General features: G+C 47.7%; 1 long non-coding RNA gene across 9 annotated transcripts in view; it reads left to right on the forward strand.

The window, feature by feature from the left end:
- The window catches only part of LOC101124366 (uncharacterized), a 59660-nt gene that overhangs the window by 36695 nt on the left and 10855 nt on the right, over positions 1-12110 (forward strand). For 3 of the 9 annotated variants that reach the window (XR_010132484.1, XR_010132485.1, XR_008675579.2), the window contains exon 11: positions 9968-10089. The exons of 5 other annotated variants lie outside the window; for them this stretch is intronic. This is a non-coding gene — a long non-coding RNA (uncharacterized lncRNA). Of the gene's footprint in view, positions 1-3164; positions 6058-9967; positions 10090-12110 lie in introns of those variants that run through there. One more of the 9 variants, XR_008675580.2, reaches the window with a different exon arrangement.

Raw genomic sequence — 12110 nt, forward strand, 5'->3', positions numbered from 1 at the left:
TCTCTCACGCTTTGGTGCAAGGATGCATGGATGCTGAGACTCATAGGAGGGGTGTGTGAGGCGTGTCTCTCACGCTTTGGTGCAAGGATGCATGGATGCTGAGACTCATAGGGGTGTGTGAGGCGTGTCTCTCACGCTTTGGTGCAAGGATGCATGGATGCTGAGACTCATAGGAGGGGTGTGTGAGGCCTGAGGCATGTGGGAGGTGGAAAAAGGGAAAGAGGAGGAGAAGGGCTGTGAGGAAATAAGTGAGTAGAATTGAGGAAACAGACCATTGACTTAATTCTCGAAAGGATTCAAAGGCCAGGTGCAGTGGCTTATGTCAGCAACCCCAGTTACTCAAGAGGCTGAGAGAGGAGGATCACCTGAGACCAGGAGTTTGAGATCAGCCTGGGCAACCTGGTGAAACTCCGTCTCTACTAAAAATACAAAAATTGGCTGGGCAGGCTGGTGGGCACCTGTAATCCTAGCTACTTGGGAGGCTGAAGCAGGAAAATTGCTTGAACCGGGAGGCATAGGTTGCAGTGAGCTGAGGTCGTGCCATTGCACTCCAGCCTGGGCGATAGAATGAGACTCTGTCTCAAAAACAAAAAAACAAAACAAAACAAAAAAGGTACAGGTTGAGCACGGTTGCTCATCCCTGTAATCCTAGCACTTTGGGAGGTGAATGCAGGAGGATTGCTTGAGACGAGGAATTCAAGTCCAGCCTGGGCAACATAGTGAGACCCCATCTCTAAAAAAACAACAAGAAAAACACAAAAATATACATCGTGACACCTGTATTCACACTCCTCATACACTGCAGACAAATGACATTTCGAAGACAGGGAGCTTTATTCCTGAGTGGATGGAGGAAGAAGGATGAATGGAGGAAGTGTGTGCATTACTTGTTGGCTGTGGTAACGGGCTGCCGACACTGAAAACAGCACGTGTTTATTTTCTTACATTTCTGTAGGTCAGGAGTCTGAAATGGAGTTCACTATTTTAAAATCAAGGTGTTGGGGGGCTTGCAGTCTCTCCAGAATCTCTAGGAGAGAATTCATTTCTTGCTTTTTCTAGTTTTTACAAGCCACCTGCCATCCTTGGCTCATTAGCCGTTACCCCATCTTCAAAGCACGTGACTCCGACCTCTGCTTCCATCCTCACATCCCTTTTTTCTGCGGTTAAATATCTCCCTTCCTCTCTCTTATAAAAGCCCTGGGACCCCACTGTGATTACATAGATCATTCAAAAAATGTCCCCATCTTAAGAACCTTACCTGAATCCTATCTGCAAATTCCTCTTTGTCCTAAAAGTTCACAAGTTCTAAGAATTAGGATGTGGGCATCTCTGGGGACCAGGATTGTACCTGCCACATAGGGTTTCAACACCTGATGGGATCTGGGAGCCTGATGAGGGAGGGCATCACCCCCGAGGGGCTGGGTCCCAAGTAGCTAGAACAGGTGGGCACAGGAACTTGGTGATTCCCAAGGGCACCAGCTTGGGAGAAGTAAGTGGGGCAGCTGGGGACCCCTCCACCTCTAGGGTCATGGATTTGGAGCCAGGCACTGAGAGCCTCCCACCAGGAGAGGGCACCGTCTACATATAAAGAGAAAGACAGGCCGGGCACAGTGGCTCCTGCCTGTAATCCCAGCACTTTGGGAGGCTGAGGTGGGTGGATCATCTGAGGTCAGGAGTTCGAGACCAGCCTGGCCAACATGGTGAAACCCCGTCTCTACCAAAAATACAAAAATTAGCCGGGTGTGGTGGCGGGTGCCTGTAATCCCAGTTACTCGGGAAGCTGAGACAGGAGAATTGCTTGAACCCAGAAGGTGGAGGTTGCAGTGAGCCAAGATCACACCAGTGCACTCCAGCCCGGGCAATAAAGTGAGACTCAGTCTTAAAACAACAACTAGCTAGGCGTCGTGGCACACACCTGTAATCCCAGCTACTTGGGAGGCTGAGGCATGAGAATCGCTTAAACTTGGGAGGCGGAAGTTGCAGTGAGCCAAGATCACGCCACTGCACTCCAGCCTGGCTGACAGAGCGAGACTCCATCTCAAAAAAGAAAAAAAAGAAAAAAAAGAGAGAGAAAGATACACATTGTATATGCAGCAGGACCAGGCCTAAAAGCAACTAACATTAACAGAGAAGTTTTCAAACCTCAGGAAGGTGGACCCAAGCCATATCACTGGCTTCTTTTCAAGGGAAAATTTGATGTTTTTTTTCCCTTAACCGAACTCTTTTGGGCCACCCTGTTGACTGTAATGAGCACAGACTGCGTTTATAGTGGGAAATGAACTTTGCAATGAATTACTCCAAGAAATGATGCCGTTAGCAATGGGTACATGAGTGGAAGCAACAGCAGCGTGGGATCAGAGCCAGGATCTGAGAGATGCAGAGCTGGGAGGCAGGAGAAAGCTGTCTGGGAGCAAGCAGAGGGTGCTAGACACAATGAACATGGCAAGCGACGCTAGACCCTGAGGACAGTCAAAGGGCCATTTTCAAGGTTGAGGACTGACGGTGGCCTCACTGTGTTCCCCTCCATGCCACGCCATACCTGAGCTCCTCTTTCCCTCCTCACTGAGCCCCACAGGATCCTCAGTTCCATTGACCACAGGCCCTTTGCACGTACCACACTTGCTACACGAAACTTTCTGCCTGTACCTTGTGCTGTCTTCATACTTCAATTGTCAGCTCCATGGTCACTTCCCCTTAAAAGTTCACATCTGTGGCCGGGTGCGGTGGCTCACTCCTGTAATCCCAGCACTTTGGGAGGCTGAGGCGGGTGGATCACGAGGTCAGGAGATCGAGACCATCCTGGCTAGCACGGTGAAACCCCATCTCTACTAAAAATACAAAAAAAATAGCTGAATGTGGTGGCATGTGCCTGTGGTCCCAGCTACTCAGGAGGCTGAGGCAGGAGAATCGCTTGAACCTGGGAGGCGGAGGTTGCAGTGAACGGAGATCGCGCCACTGTACTCCAGCCTGGGCGACAGAGCGAGACTCTGTCTCAAAAAAATTAAAAAAAAAATAAAAAAGTTCATATATCTGTGTCCCTGCCTGACCCAAGCTGACCATATTATAAGCATCTAGAAGCCTCACCTCCTTCCTGCGGCTCTGACCACAGCACTACTTTTATATCCTGTGGGCAATTTTGTTTAAATATCTGCTTTCCTCGTTAGACGCTAAGCAACATGGGAGTGAGTGTCTGGCCATGGTTTGCTCATCTGTGCATCTCCAGGACTGGCTGGGTTCCTGGGTGTGAAGAAGCAGCAGTCCACACACATGGGTGAACCTGTATTCTCACCACCACACTGCTTGGCTTCCTTATTTCCTTCCTGTCACCTGGAATGCCTACCCTGTACTTCTCTCCAGCTCCAACACCATCATTTACCACCTCGTTCAGCTCCCAGGCATCCTAGAAGCCTTTCCTGACCACAGGGATGCATCGTGGTGCACAATTCCTTCAGCTGCCACTATGGTGCAAGATGAGTCTAGAAGAACAGTTTTGCTGTGCCGTCACCCTTACTCGCTATTGTGATTTTGCCTTTAACATATTGAAAAAGACACAGAAAACACACACCATCCGATCAGTTAGTTGCAGACACATCGCCCGATGCTAAGAATGTGCTGTGTTTTAAATTGACGTCTGTTGGCTCTTCAGCTTCTGCTCTGGGCTTCTTATGTCCCCACTCGGCCCTGAATCCCATTCCCCCAAATCTCAGTAACTTTGGTGGCTTTTGCACCAGCCAAAATCAGATCCTAGGTCTTGAGCAAAACCAAGAGCAAGGAAAAAAATCCCCCATGGGAATCTGAGACCTCACTCTAATGACTTCAGTTGCTGTTGACTTGATTTCCTTCAACTGCCGAAGGAGGTTAGATCAGTTTCCTCTTGCTTCTAGGACAAAGTATCACAGACTTTGCAGCTTAAAACAATGCACATTTCTTTGCTTACAGTTCTGGAGATAAGAAGTCTGAAATTAGTTTCCTGGGGCTCCCATCAAGGTATCAGCAGGGCTGGCTTCCTTCTGGAGGCTCTAGGAGAGAAAGGGTTTGCTTGACATTTCCAGCTTCTAGAGGCTGCCTACACGCCTTATTATGTAGTTGCTCCCTCCATCTTCAAAGCCAGCAGTGTAGCATCTTCCAATCTCTCTCTAACTCTGACCCTCTTGCTTCCCTCTTTCAATGATAAAGACCCATGTGATAACATTGGTCCTACCTGGGTAATCCAGTAATGTCTTCTCATCTCAAGCTCAGCTGATCAGCAACTTTCATTCCATCTGCAACCTTCATTTCCCTTGCACAGGTTCTGGGAATCAGGACATGGATATCTTTGGAGCCCGCTATTGCTTCTACCTACAACTGGTGTTACAAGACTTGGCCCACTTAATCTTGCAAATTCTTTATGCCCCTCTCCTGCGCTTAATGAGATCTGTTCTCTGTGAATGTTCAGGACCTCAGGAGTAGGGACCCCAAAGGCTGGGGGCAAAGTAGATGTGACAGGTGCCAAGCATAGGATGTGTGACCAGATTCGGTCATGTGATTACATTGTGAAGTGACCCAGGCATTTTCATTAAGAAGGAAAATGGTTGTAGGAGGAGGAAATTGAACACAAGCCACACATGGGTGGTTGGAAAATCTGAGAGCTCTCGCGGGCATGCTCATCCATTTCACTCACCGGTACAGGGGAAGTTCTTAGACCTGTCAGTGCAACTATTTGAAATAAACATCCAAGAAAGGCAGCAAACTGCAGGTAGGATGAAGTCAGAGATCCACCCTGAAGCACAGTGAAAGCCACAAGACAGAAGTGACTGATCCCATCCCAGGGATCCTAAAGAAGATTATCATCAGACTTCTCATTGGAAACTTTGGAAGTCGGAAGGCAGTAGGCTGATAAATTCAAAATGCTAAAAAAGAAAACCGATGAAAACATGCTAACCAAGAAAAAAAAATGCTACATGGCTGAAGGAATCATGCGGAAATCTTAGCAACATTTTAAATGATCCAACAAGATCTGTTGTTTCTGCGCAGATATGGGCAAACATGAGCTGGTATAGCTTATTTTTATGGGTGCAGGGAGCGTGCAGTTATCTCCACTAGCATGTTTTTTTGTTTGTTTGCTTTGAGATGGATTCTCACTCTGTCGCCCAGGCTGGAGTGCAGTGGCACAATCTTGGCTCACTGCAACCTCCGTCTCCCGGGTTCAAGCAGTTCCCTGCCTCAGCCTCCTGAGTAGCTGGGATTACAGGTGCCCACCACCATGCCAGGCTAATTTTTGTATTTTTAGTAGAGGTGGGGTTTCAGCATCTTGGCCAAGGCTGGTCTTGAACTCCTGACCTCGTGATCCACCCACGTCAGCCTCCCAAAGTGCTGGTATTACAGGTGTGAGCCACCGCGCCCAGCCTGTTTTTCTTTTCAACTCATGCATAGGTTCAGAATTTAGTTCCAGGTATGTGAGAGCTCCTTGTAGATGTTTTTCACGGTGAGGCAGCTGGCTTACCAGGCCTTATCTGACTTCTTGCTTTATCTTCCCAACACTTCAGCACCGTGGTGCGGTACAGGGTCCCATTAGCAGGTCTCATTTCCCACCACTGACTGAACATCAGCAGGCTCAATCCACAAGTCAGGGTCTGGGGATGTCTTGTCAAGAATTCCCTCTTTAGGGGCAGGAATGAAATTTATAACAACATCCATGCTGCTTGATGGAGCCCTCTCTACATGGTAGGTGCTTTGCAAGCACTTTCAGAAAATCTGCACCAAACCTTATAGTAAGAATGATCACTGTCATTCTGCAAGTCAGAAACTTGAAGATCAGATTGGTGACATGTTCAGCTAATGCACTGCTAATAAACAGCAGAAGTGAAATTCAAATATCAAGACATTTGTCCTCAAAGTCTATGCTTGTAACTAGATTATGGCCCTGATATCCTAGGGGTGAATCAGTTTCAGTTTCCCTTCCTGGACCCCCAGCAAGTAGTACATGGGAATTATTCTAGTCCGGTATAGCGGGGAGCAGTGTAAACAGATAAACAAGGTTTTCCGGGGCCCTGGTTTAGGCAAATAAATCTTACAACTTATCTGGCTCTTTCAAGTCGACTTCAGACTTTGCCTTGCTTTCTAGACTGTTTTGCCCAGTGGAAAATAGTGTTTGTATCTTTAGAAAATGTAATACGTGACTTTCCCCTCTCAATATTTTGCAGGGCAGAGATATTGCTTTGATCTATTTTCACATAATAATTATTATTTGAGGTCTCAAGACCAGCATCTTCATCTGTGTGGGGCTCTGAGTTAAGGGCTTTCCATAGACTCACTCCTGCCGTTTCTTCTAACTCCCGTGAGCAGAGGCCAGCAGTAGAGAAGCTTGATAAATAACACAAGTGCTACAATCCCTGAGTCCTCTAAGAAAAGAGACACAGAGGAAAGAGCCAGGGACATTTTCACAGATGTGCCCAATTCCAGTGGCCCCAGGTTTCCCACCCTGCTGTTGATATTCTGCCACCCATAGTCGTGATCATCTGGCTACAAAACAGCAGGCAAGGCTGTGCATGAGTGATGTTACAGGTGGGCTCATGGCTACATGGATGTCTAGACATGTCTAGGTGTCCATATGCAGGACCTGAGGGAAAGTGAGAAGGAGGGAGGGATGGGTGAATAGATGGATAGATAAATGGATGGAAAGGTGGACGAATGGATAGATGCATGAATGGATGGTGAATTGGTGGGTAAAATGGAGGGATGGATGGGTGTTTGGATGGATATTTGGATGGATGGATGGATAGGTGGATGGATGGATGGATGGATGGATGGATGGATGGATGGATGGATGAGTGAATGGCTGAGTGGATGGGTAGACAGGTGGATGGATGGAGAGATGGATAAGTGTTTGATGGATGAATAGACACATACATGGATGGACAGGTGTTTGGGTGGATGTGTAGGTGGAAAGGTGGATAGATAGATTGATGGGTGAATGGATAGTTAGAGGGACGGATGGATCACTGAATACATGTGTCAATGAATAGGGGGATGTATCATTGGAGGGATGGGTGAGTGGTATGGTGGATGAGTAGATGAATGAGTGGGTGGGTGGATGGATGGATGGATGGATGGTTGGATGGATGGTTAGGTGGATGAGTAGATGGGCGGATGGTTGGATGGATGGTTAGGTGGATGAGTAGATGGGTGGATGGGTGGGTGGATGGATGGATAGATGGATGGATAGATGGATAGGTAGATAAGTAGATGATTGGATGGATGGATGCATGAATAAACAGGTTCATGGATGGGTGGATGAGTGGATAGATGGATGGGTGGATGTGGGTGGCTGGCTAGATATGTAGATAGATGCAAAGGTGAATGCAAAGAGAAGGATAGATTTATGAGGATGCAAGTGAGAATTTTTCTCCTTAGGTCATCAGGGGAAAATTAAATCCTTACCCACGGAGACATGTTTCATTTGAGTCAGGCAGAGGCCCTCTTTTTCTCTCTCCTGGTGACCAGGACAAAGAGAAATGCAGGTGTAGAGAGCTGTGATCAGGGAGCCCTGCCTGCCTCCTGTCCTGGGTGACCTTTACCAAATCCTCTCCTGTGTTGGGTCTCCCTAACCTTGATTTTCAAATGGTGGCTTCAGGGCTTTGCCTTTTCTGTGTCTGTGGTTCTCTGTCATCCATCAAGTCTCCCAGGGAGCCCCTTCTTGCCTCCCCTCTGTCCCTTTGGCCCCCACTCCAGACCCCACATTGGGTTCAGGGTTCCTCTGTACAAGTCACTGATGGGAGTCCACACCCTGAAAATGCCTTTAGTCTTCATTCCAGCCTCTCCTCTCTGCCAAGTGAGCTGCCCTTGCTGGCAGCAGTCACTTCCTCACACAGGGATGCTTGTTCCAGCACACTGAGTAAGCGCTGTCTCCTGAGTGGGAATTGGCTTGGCACAGGCGACCTTATGACATTGTTTCAAAAAGTCATTCAAATTCTTTGTCTTGTACATCCTGTCTGGAAGCACGTATATACATTCCCGCCTCCCCACTGGGCACGCTCTTACCCTTGCCCTGCCGTTCTGGTGCTAGGAGCTGTTTGTGCTGTCCACTGGGTGGACAGAGACGTCTTCCCCATGAAAAGAGGAATCAGGGTTTTCATATATCTCTTAGAAGCCAGGCATTTGGCACTGGGGCTCATGAACAGCTGATTTTTGAAGTGGTCCCAGGGAAAGCTGAGTTGGTGACTGATAAGAAGGTCTGGGCTGGGTGCAGTGGCTCACGCCTGTAATCCCAGCACTTTGGGAGGCCGAGGCAGGCAGATCAGTCAGGAGATTGAGACCATCCTGGCCAACATGGTGAAACCCCATCTCTACTAAAAATACAAAAATTACCTGGCCATGGTGGTGCACACCTGTAATCCCAGGTACTCGGGAGGCTGAGGCAGGAGATTCGCTTGAATCCCGGAGGTGGAGGTTGCAGTGAGCCGAGATCATGCCACTGCACTCCAGCCTGGGCGACAGAGCAAGACTACGTCTCAAACAAAAAAAAAAAAGAAAAGAAAAGAAAAGAAGAAAGGAAGAAGAAGAAGAACATCTGAAGAATTGGGATACTGAGGCATCATCTTCCTTGCCCAGTGGATTTGTGGTTTCATACCCTGGATCTCCTGAAGCTTTGGGGTTTTTCTCATTTTTTTTTTCTTTGAGATGGAGTCTTTTTTCTTTATAAATTATCCAGTCTTAGTTATTTCTTTATAGCAATGTGAGAACAAACTAATGGTGCTGGTCTCCTCAAGGAAACTCCTGCCATACCCCCTCCTTCATCTTCTTTCTCTCTCTCTTTTTGTTTTGAGGTGGAGTCTAACTCTCTCACCCAGGCTGGAGTGCAGTGGTGCGATCTTGGCTCACTGCTACCTCTGCCTCCCGGGTTCAGGTCATTCTCCTGCCTCAGCCTCCCGAGTAGCTGGGATTACAGGCGCTCGCCACCATGCCCGGCTAATTTTTGTATTTTTAGTAGAGATGGGGTTTCACCATGTGGGCCAGGCTGGTCTTGAACTCCTGACTTCAAGCGATCCACCTGCCTCAGCCTCCCAAAGTTCTGGGGTGACAGGCATGAGCCACCACACCTGGCTGGGGATCCTTTTTCATCTCTGGTGGACAACAAGGTGTATTTTCCTCTTGCTGGTCCAGGGGGCAGCAGAGGGAGAAGGAGACTACAGTGTTTGGGGGTCCGTGTGTGTTCTTTTCCCCCCTGGTGGCCGCTGTGGGAGGCCACATAATGCAGATGGATAATGATGGCACAGACATATCCTGGCTGTTGGCCTTTCCCACTTTACTTCATTTGTGATGGATGCACCACCCATTGAGTTGATTATAAAAGGCTGATAAGGCTGGGCACGGTGGCTCACACCTGTAATCCCAGCACTTTGGGAGGCCAAGGCAGGCGGATCACCTGAGGTCGGGAGTTCGAGACCAGCCTGACCAACATGAAGAAACCCCATCTCTACTAAAAATACAAAATTAGCCGGGCGTGGTGGTGCACGCCTGTAATCCCAGCTACTCGGGAGGCTGAGACAGGAGAATCGCTTGAACCAGGGAGGTAGAGGTTGCGGTGAGCCGAGATCGTACCATTGCACTCCAGCCTGGGCAACAAGACGGAAACTCCATCTCAAAAAAATAATTAAATAAAATAAATGAATAAATAAATAAAAGGCTGATAATAAGCAAATTGCTAACTATGGGGTCTGTGACTATGGACTCTTTCTTGTGTTCAAAATAGCTTTTCTGCAGAGTTAACTGTGCAAACCCAGGACAGCAGATTCTGTTTGTGCCCTTCAAGTGGTTTAGATTTCAGATTACCAAGATAGAAAAATATGTTTGACTACCTGTCCACAGTTCTGTATTTTCAATTCTTACAATGGGACTACAAATAAGACAACCTGAGCCTTTGTTTCCCATACCCCTGAATGCACAGAACCAGAGTTCTGAATGATGTTTTTGTTTGTTTGCTTTTGAGATGGAGTTTCACTCTTGTCGCCCAGGCTGGGTGCAATGGTGCGATCTTGGCTCATTGCAACCTCCGCCTCCGAGGTTCAAGTGATTCTCCCACCTCAGCCTCCCAAGTAGCTGGGATTCCAGGTATGTGACTCCACACTCGGGTAATTTTTTGTGTTTTTAGTAGAGACAGGGTTTCACATGTTGGCCAGGGTGGTCTTGAACTCCTGACCTCAGGTGATCCACCCATGCGGCCTCCCAAAGTTGTTGGGATTACAGGCGTGAGCCACTGTGCCAGGCCTGAGCAATGTTTAAATCCTCAAAGCATCACTAGAATTCTGATAACTGTTTTTACAAAGAAGGAAAGGAATCATTATTGGCAAGGATGTGGAGACATTAGAATTCTCCTACTTTGCTGGTGGGAAGTTAAAGTGGTGTAGCCACTATTGAAGGCAGTTTTATGGCTCTTCAGAAAATTAAACACAGAATTACCAAGTGATGTAGCAATCCTACTTCTACCTAATACCTAAAGATACTGAAAACAAATGTGTAAACAGAAATTTGTACACAAATGTATGTAGCAATATCCAAAATGCCAAAAGGTGAAAACAATCTGATGTCCATCTAATACTAAATGGATAAACCCCATGGGTTCCATCCATACAATGGAATATTATTCAGCCACGAAAAGGAATGAAACAGTCACATGCTACAACATGAATGAACCTTGAAGACATTATGCTGAGTGCAGAAAGAGAGACACAAAAGGTCACATATTGTAGGAGTCCATTTATATAAAATGTCCAGAATAGTTAAAGCCATCAAGACAGAAATTGAACTCATGGTTGCTTAGGGCTGGGGGCAGGGAAAATGAGCAGTGATTACTTGATAGATACGAAGTTTCCTTTTGTGGTGATGGCAGGGTTCTGGAACTAGATAGCGGTGATGGTGACATAACACTGTGAATGTACTAAATGCGCCTGAATTGTTCACTTAAAAATGGTAAAAACGGGCCGGGCGCGGTGGCTTGCGCCTGTAATCCCAGCACTTTGGGAGGCCGAGGCAGGCGGATCATGATGTCAGGAGTTCGAGACCAGTCTGGCCAACATGGTGAAACCCCGTCTCTACTAAAAATACAAAAATTAGTTGGCTCTGGTGGCGCATGCCTGTATTGCTAGCTACTCAGGAGGCTGAGGCAGAAGAATCGCTTGAACCCGGGAGGCGAAGGTTGCAGTGAGCCGAGATTGCGCCACTGCACTCCAGCCTGGGCGACAGAATGAGACTCCGTTTCAAAAAAAAAAAAAAGTGAAAACAGGCTGGGTGCAGTGGCTCACACCTTTTAATCTCAACTCTTTGCGAGGCCAAGGTGGGAGGATTGCTTGAGCCTAGGAGTTGAAGACCAGACTGGGCAACACAGATCCAGTCTCTACCAAAAAATTTTAAAAAATCAGCTGGGCATGGTGGCATGTGCCTGTAGTCCCGTCTCCTCTGGAGGCTGAGGTGGGAGGATCACTTGAGCCCAGGAGGTCAAGGCTGCAGTGAGAGGTGTTTCTGTCACTGCACTGCAGCTTGGGTGACAGAGGGAGACCCCTATCTCTAAAACAAATAAATACATATGTACACAAATGAAAAGGTTAAATGATGAACTTAATGTTATGGGTATTTTTCCACAACAACATGCTTCCCCACAGAAATCTCAGTGGAGAAGACAGGAGTGTGGCAGACCAACATGCTTCTGGAGCCCCACAAAGCTGTCCCTTTAATTGGCAGCACGCCTGGTAAAGGCTGTTTGCTTTGTGGACGTTGACCTCCACCTGCTGGCCCAGTGACTCCTGCTATCTTCATTTTGTCCAGTTCACCTGTCAGTCCCCAGAGCCATACAACCATCTGTAGGTTCTTGCTTCTCCCTTTTCCCCTAGAATCATCTCCTGGGAATCACCCCTGACCAAAAGCCCCAGGCACCTCTCCAAGACCCCCTCCAGAAGCCTAAACAGCCCTTACATTCATTGCCTTTGGACCTACCCGAAGTCAACAAGTTCCAAACTCATCAGAAACTGGGAGAAGTCTCAGCCCCAAATCAATAGCAGCCGTTGTCAGCTCCTCCCAGCTCAAAGTCCCCCAGAGATTGGTTCCCTGGTCTGAGTCAGGAACAAGAGACTGAAAAG

This window comes from Gorilla gorilla, chromosome X (genome assembly GCF_029281585.2).
Source record: "Gorilla gorilla gorilla isolate KB3781 chromosome X, NHGRI_mGorGor1-v2.1_pri, whole genome shotgun sequence".
In the NCBI taxonomy this organism is placed as follows: Eukaryota; Metazoa; Chordata; class Mammalia; order Primates; family Hominidae; genus Gorilla; species Gorilla gorilla.